At 36.7% G+C, this 12,820-nt stretch overlaps 1 non-coding gene across 1 annotated transcript; it reads right to left on the bottom strand.

Moving 5' to 3' along the window:
* Positions 1-12,260: 12,260 nt before the first annotated feature.
* Positions 12,261-12,424, bottom strand: LOC141419950 (U1 spliceosomal RNA). Its single transcript, XR_012444674.1, has one exon. It is a non-coding gene; the product is annotated as a U1 spliceosomal RNA (small nuclear RNA).
* Between the last annotated feature and the right edge of the window lie 396 nt (positions 12,425-12,820).

Below are 12,820 nucleotides of genomic sequence, written 5' to 3'. Positions count from 1 at the left end.
ACAGAAACATACATAAGGGTGACAAAACTCAGCAGACCTCATATGTCCTACCCCATACACCCACCCTTTTTCCCAACCCCCTTTTTAGTGCCACCTTTACCAGTTACCCATATTTCTATATCTAGCCTAATAATGATTACCCCCTCCAACTCCAAATGTTTATAGATGTTATCACCAAGGGATTTTCTGTATATATGTAAACAACTGTTCTGGCATTGAATTTGTGAATTTGTTACTGCTAAATTACACCTCCAGGACAGAGACAGAAAGAACACCTCAACCTAGCTAACAACCAAGTCAGTCACAACACAAAAATCAAATCAAGGGAAAGAAAACAGGCAATTAGAAGCACCAATAAGTCTATCAAGAAAATAGTTGCACAGCACCAAGTGGAGTGATGGGAAGAAGAAGAAGAGATGGAAACCACTCTCTTCAAAAAAAATAATTCAATTCAGGATTCAGTGGGAAATGAAGGAAATGAATATCCAGTTCTCAATCCCAACAAAACAGTGATAAATGTCACTAAGGAGCCCAGTGATGCTCACAAACAAACCCTCCAAGTGGAAATCTTGGAAGAAACCTCTGAGAAATTCCTGGAGAAGATACTAGACATGGTTAACAAGAATGTACAAGATGCACTCAAGAAATTCCAAGACACTAAAAATAAAGGATATGAAAAGACACAGAAACAAATAAATGAACACAGAGAGGACTTCAACAAACAAGAAACAGAAACAAAGGACAGTATAAAAAAAGATATATGAATTAAGCATGACAACACAAAATATAAAAGATTTGTTGAACAAAGATATGGGAAACCTCAGGAAAGAAAATCAAACAAATCCATGAAACAAAAAGTATCTTTACTCAAAAAAAAAAAAAGTGGAAAGCCACTCCAGCAAACTAGAAGAGGTGAAAGAAAGAATCTCAGAGTCCTCATGTATTGGTAGACTCAACATAGTAATAAGGGCTATACTACCAAAAGCAATTTACATGTTGAGCACAATACTTATCATATGTTTGTTTGGCCATTAGTACTCCTTCCTTTGAAAAACTTCTGTTTACTTCAGTTCCCCAGTTTTTATTGTATCATTGATTTGGGGGGAGTTTAGTTTTTAGAGCTCCCTGTATATTCTGATTATCAATCCTTTGTCTGATATATAGGTAGCAAATACTTTCTCCCACTCTGTGGGTGGTCTCTTCAGTTTAGAGACCATTTCTTTTGTTGTGCAGGAACTTTTAATTTCATGTAGTCCCATTTATCACTCCTTTCTCTAAGTTTCTGGGCTTCTGGAGTTCTGCTGAAGAAGTCCTTGCCCATACCTATTGCTTCCAGGGTATTCCGTGATCTTTCTTGTGCTAAGTGCAAGTTTTTAGGTCTGATATTAAGGTCCTTATTCCACTTTGAATTGATACTTGTACTGGGTGACAGGCATGGATCTAGTTTCAGTTTTATGTAGGCAGATAACCACTTTCCCCAGCAACATTTGTTAAAGAGGCTGTCTTTTCTCCATCGTATGTTTTTGCACCTTTGTCAAAAATAAGGTTGGCGTAGCTGTGTGGATGCATATCTGGGTCCTCTATTCTGTTCCACTGGTCTTCATATCTGTTTTTTTTGCCAGTACCATACTGCTTTTATTGCTATGGCTCTGTAGTAAAATATGAAATCAGGTATTGTGATACCTCCAGCATTGCTCTTTTTGCTCAGTATTGCCTTGGCTATTAGTGGTTTCTTGTATTTCCAAATGAACTTCAGTGTAGATTTTTCAATCTCTGTGAAGAATGTCATTGGGAGTTTGATGGGAATCCCTTGAAATGTGGATTGCTTTTGGTAGCATAGCCATTTTTACTATGTTGATTCTGACAATCCATGATCCACCTTCTGTAGTCTTCTTTGATCTCTTTCGTCAGTGGTTTGTAGTTCTTGTAGAAGTCATTTACATACTTTGTTAAGTTTATTCCTAGCTATTTGATTTTTGGGGGGGCTATTGTAGATGGAATTGTTTTCATATGTTCTTTCTTAATTTGTTCATTTTTGGTATATAGAAAGGGAATTGATTTTTTTAAGTTTATTTTATGTATTGCTGCATTTCTGAAGCTGTTTATGGTGTCTAGGAATTTTGGGGTGGAGTTTTTTGGGTCTGCAAATAGGGATACTTTGATTGTTTCTTTACTTATTTGTAACTCTTTTATTTCTTCTTCTTGCCTTATTGCTCTGGCTAAGAATTCCAGGACTATGTAGAATAGGAGTGGGGAGAGTGGGCATCCTTGTTTTGTTCCTGACTTTAAGGGAAATGGCTTCAGTTTTTCCCCATTAAGTATGATGCTGGCTATAGGCTTTTCGTATATAGTCTTTATAATGTTTAGGTACAGTCCTTCTATTCCTTCTATTCCTCATTTTGTTAAACATTTTATCACGAAATGGTGTTGAATCTTATCAAACGCTTTTTCTGCATTTATTGAGATAATGGAGTAATTTTTTCCTTGCTCCTATTAATGTTCTGTATTAATTTTATTGATTTGCATTTGTTGAACCATTCCTGCATTCCTTGTATGAAGCTTACTTGATCATGGTGAATAATCTTTCTGATATGTTGTTGGATGGTTTGCCATTATTTTATTGAGGATTTTTGCATCAATTTTAATTAAGGAGATTGTCCTATAGTTCTCAGCCTTTGTTGCTTTACCACCATTTGCTGACTGAGATTTCAGCACTGAGAGTTTTGCTCCTTGACCCACCCTGTTCTCTGTGGCAGGTTCAGCATTCCACTGCACCTCCACTATTGATCTTAGATTACAATTTGCTGTTTATTCTTTTCAGTTTTGTGGGGGTGGGCTTCAGTCTGCCCAGTGGTTGCACTGGGTTATGTTCCTCAGGGGTAGGTAGGGGAGTCTCTCATGGTGTGTGATGCTCACCTGTCCATTTTGCAGTTGCATGCAGGCGGCTTTGGAGCTGGCAGTCTGGGGCAAATGGCTCTGCTTATTTTATGTGTGGTGCAGTATAGGGAAGCTTTCCATGGGCTAGGGGTCCAGCATGTCTCAGAATTTGATTCTGATGGATGCTTTCTTCTGCTATTTGGAGAAAGAAAAAAAAAAAGAAAAGAAAAATGGCCAGGGGGCTTTTTTCCAAGGGCTGGACATGCCTTGATGGATGTGTCATCACAATATTTGTGGCTGTTTAGTTCAATTAAAGGCTGACTTAAGTGTCAGTCTTTGAATGTTATCTGCACCTAATGTGATGGTGGTTATTATTTTGGCTATGAGCAATCATAATTACAAAAGTGTAGCTCCAACATCTCAAGCAGGTTTCTGGGATCACAGAGATTAGGATTTCTCGTCTCTTATGTTTTCTGTTCAACAAAATTGTATATAAGAGGATGGAAAATGTTCTGCCCAGCAGTGGGGGGGGAGGCAGAGAGAGGAGGTGGCCCTAACAATGTATACACATGTGTGTAAATGTAAAATAATGATAAAATGTAAAAAAGGGTGTGGAAGACAATTCAGGGAACCATTGTTATCATAGAATGTAGATGAAAAAATATGTTTGTATTGCATGCAGTACTATAAATATACACATACACACATATACTCTTAGGTTAACTAACAAAGTCCTTGTGTTTGTCTTGCAGAGGTGGCAAATAGCTAGTTTAGCTTCAGAAATCTTCAAAACATTTCTGTTCTTTGCATGGATTGTGGCTTTATGAAAAATTACCAAAAAGGAGTTTTGTAAGACTTCTACTTATGATCCTCTTCCTCTTTCATTACCTGATTTCCTCATTAATACTACATTGACATATGAGTTTGTTTATGTGATTTCCAAGAATGATGTAGCAATATTACTGAGATGGTGAAAAAGGATTAATTTTTTTTCATTTATTCATAGGTGCATACAATGTTTGGGTCATTTCTTCCTGCTACTCCCTGCACCTTCCCTTTCCCTCTGCCCCTTCTATCTACCCCCCTACATACTCGCTTCTAGGCAGAAACTATTCTGCCCTTATCTCTAATTTTGTTGAAGGGAGAGTATAAAGAATAATAAGGACATAGCATTTTTGCTAGTTGAGATGAGGATAGCTATACAGGGATATTCCTAGCATTGCTTCCATGTACATATGTGTTATATTCTAAGTTGAATCTTCTTGAACTGACCTTTTCTCTAGTTCCTGATTCCCTTCTCCTATTGGCCTCTGTTGCTTTAAAGTTTCTGCATTAGTTCCTTTGCATTGAGGACATCAAATACTATCTTGTTTTTTGGGTTTCTTACCTATCCTCATATCTCCCTTGTGTGCTCTCGCTTTATCATGTGACCAAAGTCCAATCACCTTCCTGTATTTGCCCTTGATCTAAAGTCCACATATGAGGGAAAACATATGATAATTGCTCTTCTGAGCCTGGCTAAAATCGCTCAGGATGATGTTCTCCAGTTCTATCCATTTACTTGCAAATGATAAGATTTCATTCTTCTTCATGGCTGAGTAGAATTCCATTGTGTATAAATACCACATTTTCTTAATCCATTCATCAGTAGTGGGGCATCCTAGCTAGTTACATAACTTGGATATTGTGAATATCACTGCAACAGACATGGGTGTGCAGGTGCCTCTGGAGTAACCTGTGTTGCATTCCTTTGGGTGTGTCCCCAGGAGTGGGATTGCTGGATCGTATGGCAGGTTTATGTTTAGATTTTTAAGAAGTCTCCAAATATTTTTTCCACAGTGGTTGCACCAGCTTGTATTCCCACCAATGGTGGATTAGGGTTCCTTTTTCCCCTCATCCTAACCAAAACTTGTTGTTGGTGGTGTTTTTGATCATGGCTATTCTAACAGGAGTGAGGTGGAATCTTAGTGTGGTTTTGAGTTGCATTTCCTTTATGGCCAGAGATGGTGAGCATTTTTTCATGTGTTTCTTGGCCATTTGAAATTCTTCTTTTAAGAAAGTTCTGTTTAGTTCACTTGCCCATTTCTTTATTGGTTCATTAATTTTTGGAGAGTTTAGTTTTTTGAGTTCCTTATAAATTCTGGTTATCAGTCCTGTGCCTGATGTGTAGCTGGCAAATATTTTTTCCCACTCTGTGGGTGGTCTCTTCAGTTTAGAGACCATTTCTTTTGTCGTGCAGATGCTTTTTAGTTTTATGAAGTCCCATTTGTCTATACTTTGTCTTAATTGCTGAGCTGCTGGGTTCTATTGAGGAAGTCCTTACCTATATCTATTATTTCCAAAATGATTCATACTCTTTCTTGTACCAACTTTAGAGTTTGGAGTCTGATATTATGATCCTTGATCCATTTTGAGTTGATACCAGTACAGGGTTATAAACATGGATCTAGTTTCAGTTTTTTGCAGACGGCTAACCACTTTTCCCAACAGCTTTTCTTGAAGAGGCTATCTTTTCTCTAACATGTATTTGTAGTCCTTTATCAAAATAAGGTGGGTATACTTGTGTGGATTCATAACCGGGTCCTTTATTCATGTCTGTTTTTGTGCCAGTGTCATGCTGTTTTCACTGCTATTGTTTTGTAATATTGTTTTTTAGTTGGGTTTTGTGATACCTCCAGCATTGTTCTTTTTGCTGAGTATTGCCTTGGCTACTCGCCCTCTCTTGTGTCTCCAAATGAATTATAGGGTAGATTTTTCAATCTCTTTGATGAATGTCATTGGGATTTTGATGGGAATTGCAATAAACATGTAGATTGCTTTTGGTAGTACAGCCATTTTTACTATGTTGTTTCTACCAATCCATGAGCATAGGAGATCTCTCCACCTTCTGTAGTCTTCCTCAATCTCTTTCTTCAGGGTTGTATAGTTCTCCTTGTAGAGGTTATTCACATCCTTTGTTAACTTTACTCCTAGTACTGATTTTTCTGAGGCTATTGTAAATGGAATTATTTTTATATATTCTTTCTCAGTTTGCTTATTATTTGTGTATAGAAAAGGTAATGATTTTTGTATGTTGATTTCATATTCTGCCACCTTGCTGCAGCTGTTGCTGGTGTCTAGGAGTTTGGAGTAGAATTTTTTGGGTCTTAAAGTATAGGATCATATCATCTGCAAATAGGGATATTTTGACAGCTTCTTTACCTATTTATATTCCTTTTATTTCTTCTTCTTGCTCAATTTCTCTGGTTAGGAATTCCAGTACTATGTTGAATAGGAGTGGGGAAAGTGGACATCCTTTTCTTGTTCCTGTTTTTAGGGGAAATGGTTTCAGTTTTTCACCATTGAGTATGATGTTGGCTATAGGTTTGTCATATATTGCTTTTATAATGTTTAGGTACTTTCCTTCTATTCCTCGTTTTCTTAGAGCTTTTATCATAAAATGGTGTTGGAACATGTTGAAGGCTTTTTCTGCATCTGTTGAGATGATCAAGTGGTTTTTGTCTTTGCTTCTATTAATGTTCTGTATTACATTTATTTATTTGTATATGTTGAATCACCCCTGCATTCCTGGGATGAATCTGACTTGGTTGTGGTGAATGATCTTTCAGATGTATTGTTGAATTTGGTTTTCCATTATTTTATTGAGTATTTTTACATTAATGTTCATTAAGGAAATTGGCCTATAGTTCTCCTTTTTGGAGGTGTCTTTGCCTGGTTTGGGGATGAATATAATACTGGCTTCATAAAATGAATTAGGCAATTTTCCTTCCCTTTCTATTTGGTGGAACAGTTTAAGGAGAGTTGGTATTAGTTTTTCTTTAAATGTCTGATATAATTCAGCAGGGAATCCATCAAGTCCTGGACTTTTCTTCTTTGGGAGACTACTGCTGTTTCAATGTCATTTTGTGTTATAGATCTATTCAGGTGATTAATGTCCTCTTGGTTCAGTTTTGGATGATCATAAGTATCTAGAAATCTGTTCATTTCTTCAAGATTTTCAAATTTATTTGAATATCGGTTCTCAAAGTAGTGTTTATTCTTCAATATTCTTTCTCTATACTCTGTGCTTGTTGTTTTAATGATAATATGTTGTGGGATACTTCTATTTTTGTCACGTCTGTTTGGTGTCCTGGAGGCTTTCTGTACCTGAATGGGCATAATTATCTCTAGATTTGGGAAATTTTCTGTAATTATTTTGTTGAATAATTATGAATTCCTTTTGCTTGCACCTCTTCTTCTTCAATGCCTATGATTCTCAGATTTTGTGTTTTGATGGAGTTGGTGAATTTTTGCATATTCCTTTCACAGATCTTGAATTGTCTGACTAGTAGTTCATCAGTTTTTCCTTCAATTACCATTTCATCTTTGAGTTCTGAGAATTTGTCTTCTGCTTGTTCAGTCTGCTAGAGTGGCCTTCCATTTTGTTTTGTCTTCTGTTTCATTCTTTTTTTCTGAGATTTTTCCATATCATGGGTCACTTCCTCATTAATATTGTCAATTTTCAACCTGAGTTCATTTATCTCCTGATTTATGGTGTTCTTTGTTTCACTTTGGTGCTTATTCTGGGCTTCTATGTTTTTCTTTTAATTTGTTTTTGTGCTTTCTCATATTCTTTATTTTTTTGTCTTAGAATTTCTTGAGTGTCTCCTGTACATTTTGATTGACCATATCCAGTATCATCTTTATGAAATTCTCATTGATACTTGCAAAATTTTTTCTTTCAGGCCATTTTTGTGGGCTTTGTTAGGTTCCTTGGTACAGTTTCTCTTTATTTTGTTGTAGTCTGAATCTGGGTGTCTGTTTTGTTCATTTCATTCTGTTTTCTGTACTAATTTGTTATTGGGGGGATAATGGTTTCCATTCTTTTTCTGTCTTCCCATCATTCCACTTGGTGCTGTTACTGTCCCTGTACTATGTGTAAATTAGTATAATCTAACTTGTAATAATAGTAAAGGTAATGATATGTAGAATGGAAGAGTAAGAGGAAAAAGAAAGCAAAGACAGAAAAGAATAAAGAAAAAAAAATAGAGAACTGAAGAAATTAACAGGGAGAGATAGTGTACTAATCAACAGTGAACTAAACAAGGATTTAGGGAGAAAGAGAATAAAGAGACTAGAGACAAAGAAGAAAAAAAAAATCCCAGGTTCAGTTGCAATAAAGTTTCAGTCTTAAATGTTCTGGTGTTACTGCTTCAGCATCCAGTCTGGGTGTTGCTACTTGAGTAGTAGCTCTGTCATTGTCTCACCAAGGGAAAAAAACCCACAATAATAATAATGAAAAAAGAAAAAAATAATTTAAAAAATAGAAAAGATATTTAAAACTATAAAAATTAAAAATTTCAGGTCCAGAAACAATGACATTTCAGTCTTAGTAGTTCTGGTGTTGCCCCTTTAGCATCCAGTCCCAGTGTTGGTATTTAAGCAGTAGCACTGTCATTGTCTTGCCAGGTGTTTGGGTCAGGAGATAGCTTTGTGAACCACCATCTGCCCTGTTTCAGGGTGAGGCTCACTGCCACCTACTGCCAGCCGGCTGCTGTTTCAGGCTTTATGTATGTTACATTCGCTGGGAGAGCTGCAGGTTTTATTTATAAAAGTTTGCTGTGGGGAGCCATCACACCCACCTTCTTTTTCAGGCTTTGTTTATTCAGAGTTCACAGGAGTGCCTGCCCCTCCCCTCTTCTCCATTGGAGAGTCTTAAAACCTGACTGCTGTTGCAGCCTTTGTTTATTCAAAGTTCACACACGGGGAACTGCACTTCCCCTCTTCTCTGGTGGAGCATCCTGCTCATTTACTGTTGCAGGTTTTGTGTATTTAAACTTTGAGAGGTAAATTGCCCCTCCCCCCTTCTCTGGTGTGCTCAAGGAGCCCCACCCTTTTTGCTACATGTCCTTTTCAGTTCCTTGTTTATTATTCAGTTTTTTTTCCCCCAGGTGGGGGTCAGACTGTCCAGGGGGCTATGCTGGTCTATCCCAGGGGTGGCTGTGGGGATGCCACATGACACTTACTTGCTTACTTGTTGGTCTGCATCTCTCAAGCAGGTTAGGAGCCAGCATCTAGAGGCATGGGAGCCCACCTAGTTTCTCCGTGTAATGTGACATGGAGAATCTATGTGCGGGCTGGGTGCTCAGGGTGTTGGAGTTTTGCTTTTCTTGGTGTTTTTTTCTGCTAGGTGTGTCTCCAGTGTCTCAGCAAGTTTTTTATTTACAGAGCTCATGCTATCTGCTTCCTCCCTCTAGTAGCCATCTTGGATCTCCTATAAAATTCCATTTTAAAGGTTACAAATTGTAATGCCAAAAGATTTTCTGTAAAATTTATTACTAATTTGTTTGAGGAGAGGCATTATTCAGTGATCTTCATAATTTATACATTGATTTCCAACATATAACATTATGAATTTTGCTAAATAATATCAAATGTATTTTGATAAATCATATTTAAAATTACATGGGTGAGTTAATTTCTAGTTCTGTAATTCTTTAAAAAAAAAGCTGACTTATGCCCCCAAAACGTGATGAATTTTGCTTAAATTTCTATTGGATGGTGAGAAGTATGGGCTAAATAAACCAAATAGACTGAGAAGAAACCTTGACATGAACATGGCCATGTCAAGGTCTTTTGTGCTGAGAAGGCAAGGCCCTGGCATGAAGGAGGGAGGCAGTTTTCAACATGGCTGCCTTGCAAGAGGAAAGACTGGGGCAGTGGGAAAAGTCCTTGATATGAGCATGGCTATGACAAGGGCCTCTTGACTGATAGGCCCATAACCGACCAAGAGGAGGCAAGGTTCAGCAAGGCTGCCTTGAAGTAAAACAGGACATGCTGACCTAGTCAGGATAGTCTGTACTAAATAACAACATACCACAGTTTCTTTGCTCCTGCCGCCTATGCAACTGGACCCATGAGAACTTGACCTGCATTTCACCCTGCTTTCCAATGCATGTTGTATAAATAAATGCACTTGGAGGCAGAAGGTTTCACTTGCATCTCTTGTCAGGTGTGTCAGACCCATCCAAACTCAGCTTTCTCTACGTCTGTCTTTGTGTCTTTTTCTTTTTTTTTAATTTTTAAAATTTTTTTATTTTTTTTCTTTTATTATTCATATGTGCATACAAGGCTTGGTTCATTTCTCCCCCCTGCCCCCACCCCCTCCCTTACCACCCACTCCACCCCCTCCCTCTCCCCCCCACCCCCTCAATACCCAGCAGAAACTATTTTGCCCTTATTTCTAATTTTGTTGTAGAGAGAGTATAAGCAATAACAGGAAGGGACAAGGGTTTTTGCTGGTTGAGATAAGGATAGCTATACAGGGTATTGACTCACATTGATTTCCTGTGCATGGGTGTTACCTCCTGGATTAATTCTTTTTGATCTCACCTTTTCTCTAGTACCTGTTCCCCTTTTCCTATTGGCCTCAGTTGCATTTAAGGTATCTGCTTTAGTCTTTTTCTTAATCCCCAATCACTCCTAATCAGGTCAAGGGACCTATTCACACTATCCATGAGAGAGAAGAAAGTGTTTTCTGCAGCAATTGGATGAAATACTCTGCTAAATCCATTTTATCTATGTTAGGGCTTAACTTTGAAGTGTCTTTGCTGATTTTTTGCTTAGATGATCTATCTATTGGTGAGAGTGAATTATTAAATTAACTCAATATATCATAGTTGGAACTATCTGTCTCTTTATGTCCAGTGGTATTTGTCTTCTGAAACTGAATGAAGAAATGTTTGGTAAATATAAATTTATAATTATTGTATCATCATTAATTGCTTAATTTACTAATGTATAATGATCCTCTTCATTTCTTCTGACTAAACCTGGCTGGAATCTTATTTTGTCTGATATAGTTATAGCTTCTCCTTCTTGTTTCTGGCTTCTAGCTCCTTGATATATTATTTTCCATCTTTTTTATTACAGACTGTGTGTGTCTTTGCTTGTGAGGTTAATCTCTGGTAGAAAATAAATACTGACTATTTATTTTTAATCCAATCAAAAAATCTTTGTCTTTTAATTGAAGAATAAAGCCATTTATATTTAGGATTTTACTGAGGGGTGTTTTCTGATTCTACTGTTTTACTGTTTTTTTTTTCTCATTTATTCTTTCACTCTTTCACCCTTATTCATCTTTGGATGTTGCTAGATTATTGAGTTGAACATGACTGATTTTTAATTCTCATCTGTTCATCTATTTTACTCATGAAATTTGCTTTTTACTGTGTGTTCATGTTTGTGATTGTCTTTCTTCCCTTTTTGTGTGCAGAATTCCTTTAAGTGTAATTTGCAATGTTAGCTTATTGGTAACAAATTGCTTTGTTTTTGCTGTCATAATCAGTTCCTGTGTAACTAACGTTTTAAGCAGCCATGTTGCCTTGTTTTTTCATATTTCTTTAATTTCTGTGTTAGGATTTGCAAATATGTGGTCAAGCCATTTACTGGAAGTGTTAATTTCCCAAATTCTTTTAGTTGACTTAGTCAGCAAGCTTCAAGAGGACTGTTTAGGCAGGATTAAGGTGCTATTTATTACAATTATGTTAGAGGTGTACCTCAGCATTGAAGCACTCATCTAACATGCTCAATGCTCTTGGCCATATACCAGCCCCACTCAGAGAGAGGAATACTACCTACAGTGACAACCAAAACATAGAGAGAAATCAGCTATGGAAATATAGTGACAACCAATTAAAAGTAATTTTCATGATAACTTCAATATTATTAGCGAAGAAACAGGAGCAAAGATAGTGCTGTATAAACTTTGAAAAATTAGTCAATAAGGATAGGAATGGAGAAAATTAGAAAAATAATATTAGATGAAATAAAAAGAGAAGAGGAAAAATAGAAGAGTAAATAAGAAAATGGAGAGAAGTTGAAATTAAATAAGAAGAAACTAGCAAAGAAAACAATGAATATAATGAAAAATTAAAAGGAAAAAGATGAGAAAGAAGAAACAAGGGAAAGAGAAAACTGATCTAGTTGAGGAATGAAAGAGAATCAAATGGGGGAGTAGAAAGGTGAGAAAAGAAGAGATTAAATTAAATATTAAACCTTGATGTGGTGGCTAATGTCTCTAATTCCAATATTCATGAGGCTGAGCCAGGGAGACAAAAAACCTGAAGCTAACTGGGGCCCTATAGCAATAATCGCTTCAAAACAGAAAATAGATCAGGACCAAAAAAAGACATTAGCTATTAAATGAATAATAAATGTGAAAGAAGTATAAAAATCAAAGAAAAAAGTTATTTCATAAAAAGGTAATTAAATTTGCATAGAAATATTTAAAATGATTGGTCTGATCAAAAACAATCTCTATACAAAAGGAAACAATCCAACAACAAAGTAATAAAACCTCAAAAAACAATGATGGGAGGTATTTTGTCTTTTCTTTTTTTTTTCAGGGAGGAGCACCAATGCAGTCCCCCACTACCACAAATTATGCAGTTGAGTTTCCCACATTTGGGGAAATCGCAGGGGTCAGCATATCCACAGTGCAATGGATTAGCCTCACCCTGGGAAAACCATCTTTGTGATCATGGTATCTCCCCTGCCAGGTAAGTATTTTTTTTCTTTTCTGTTTAAAGAGGACAGGTTTCTAGTTCTTTAAGGAAGTCAATCTTTTTTATAGTAATGAAAGTTTTTGACCAATGATGACTAGCTCTTCTTTCTGTGACCATTTCAGCTATTTACCAACTGGTGTGAATGTTCTGTGTGCTATTTGTCTTAATATCTTTCCACTGTGGTATTTTCCAGCACCCAGATGTTTTGGTTTATGGGAAGAACTGGCTGTAATTAATCTTGTCATTCCTGGTCTTCAGATAAAACCATGTGAGGTAGATCATAACCTTTACCTTAGTGAGTCAGAGTTTCTTGTGCCTTTAAAATTCTAAATATGGGACAGGGAAGCCTTATTTGAATGTAGCAATCTGAGCTGAGGGGAATGCTCATGTTCTCCATA

This window comes from Castor canadensis, chromosome X, assembly GCF_047511655.1.
Source record: "Castor canadensis chromosome X, mCasCan1.hap1v2, whole genome shotgun sequence".
In the NCBI taxonomy this organism is placed as follows: domain Eukaryota; kingdom Metazoa; phylum Chordata; class Mammalia; order Rodentia; family Castoridae; genus Castor; species Castor canadensis.
This window is presented reverse-complemented; position numbering and strand designations above follow the sequence as displayed.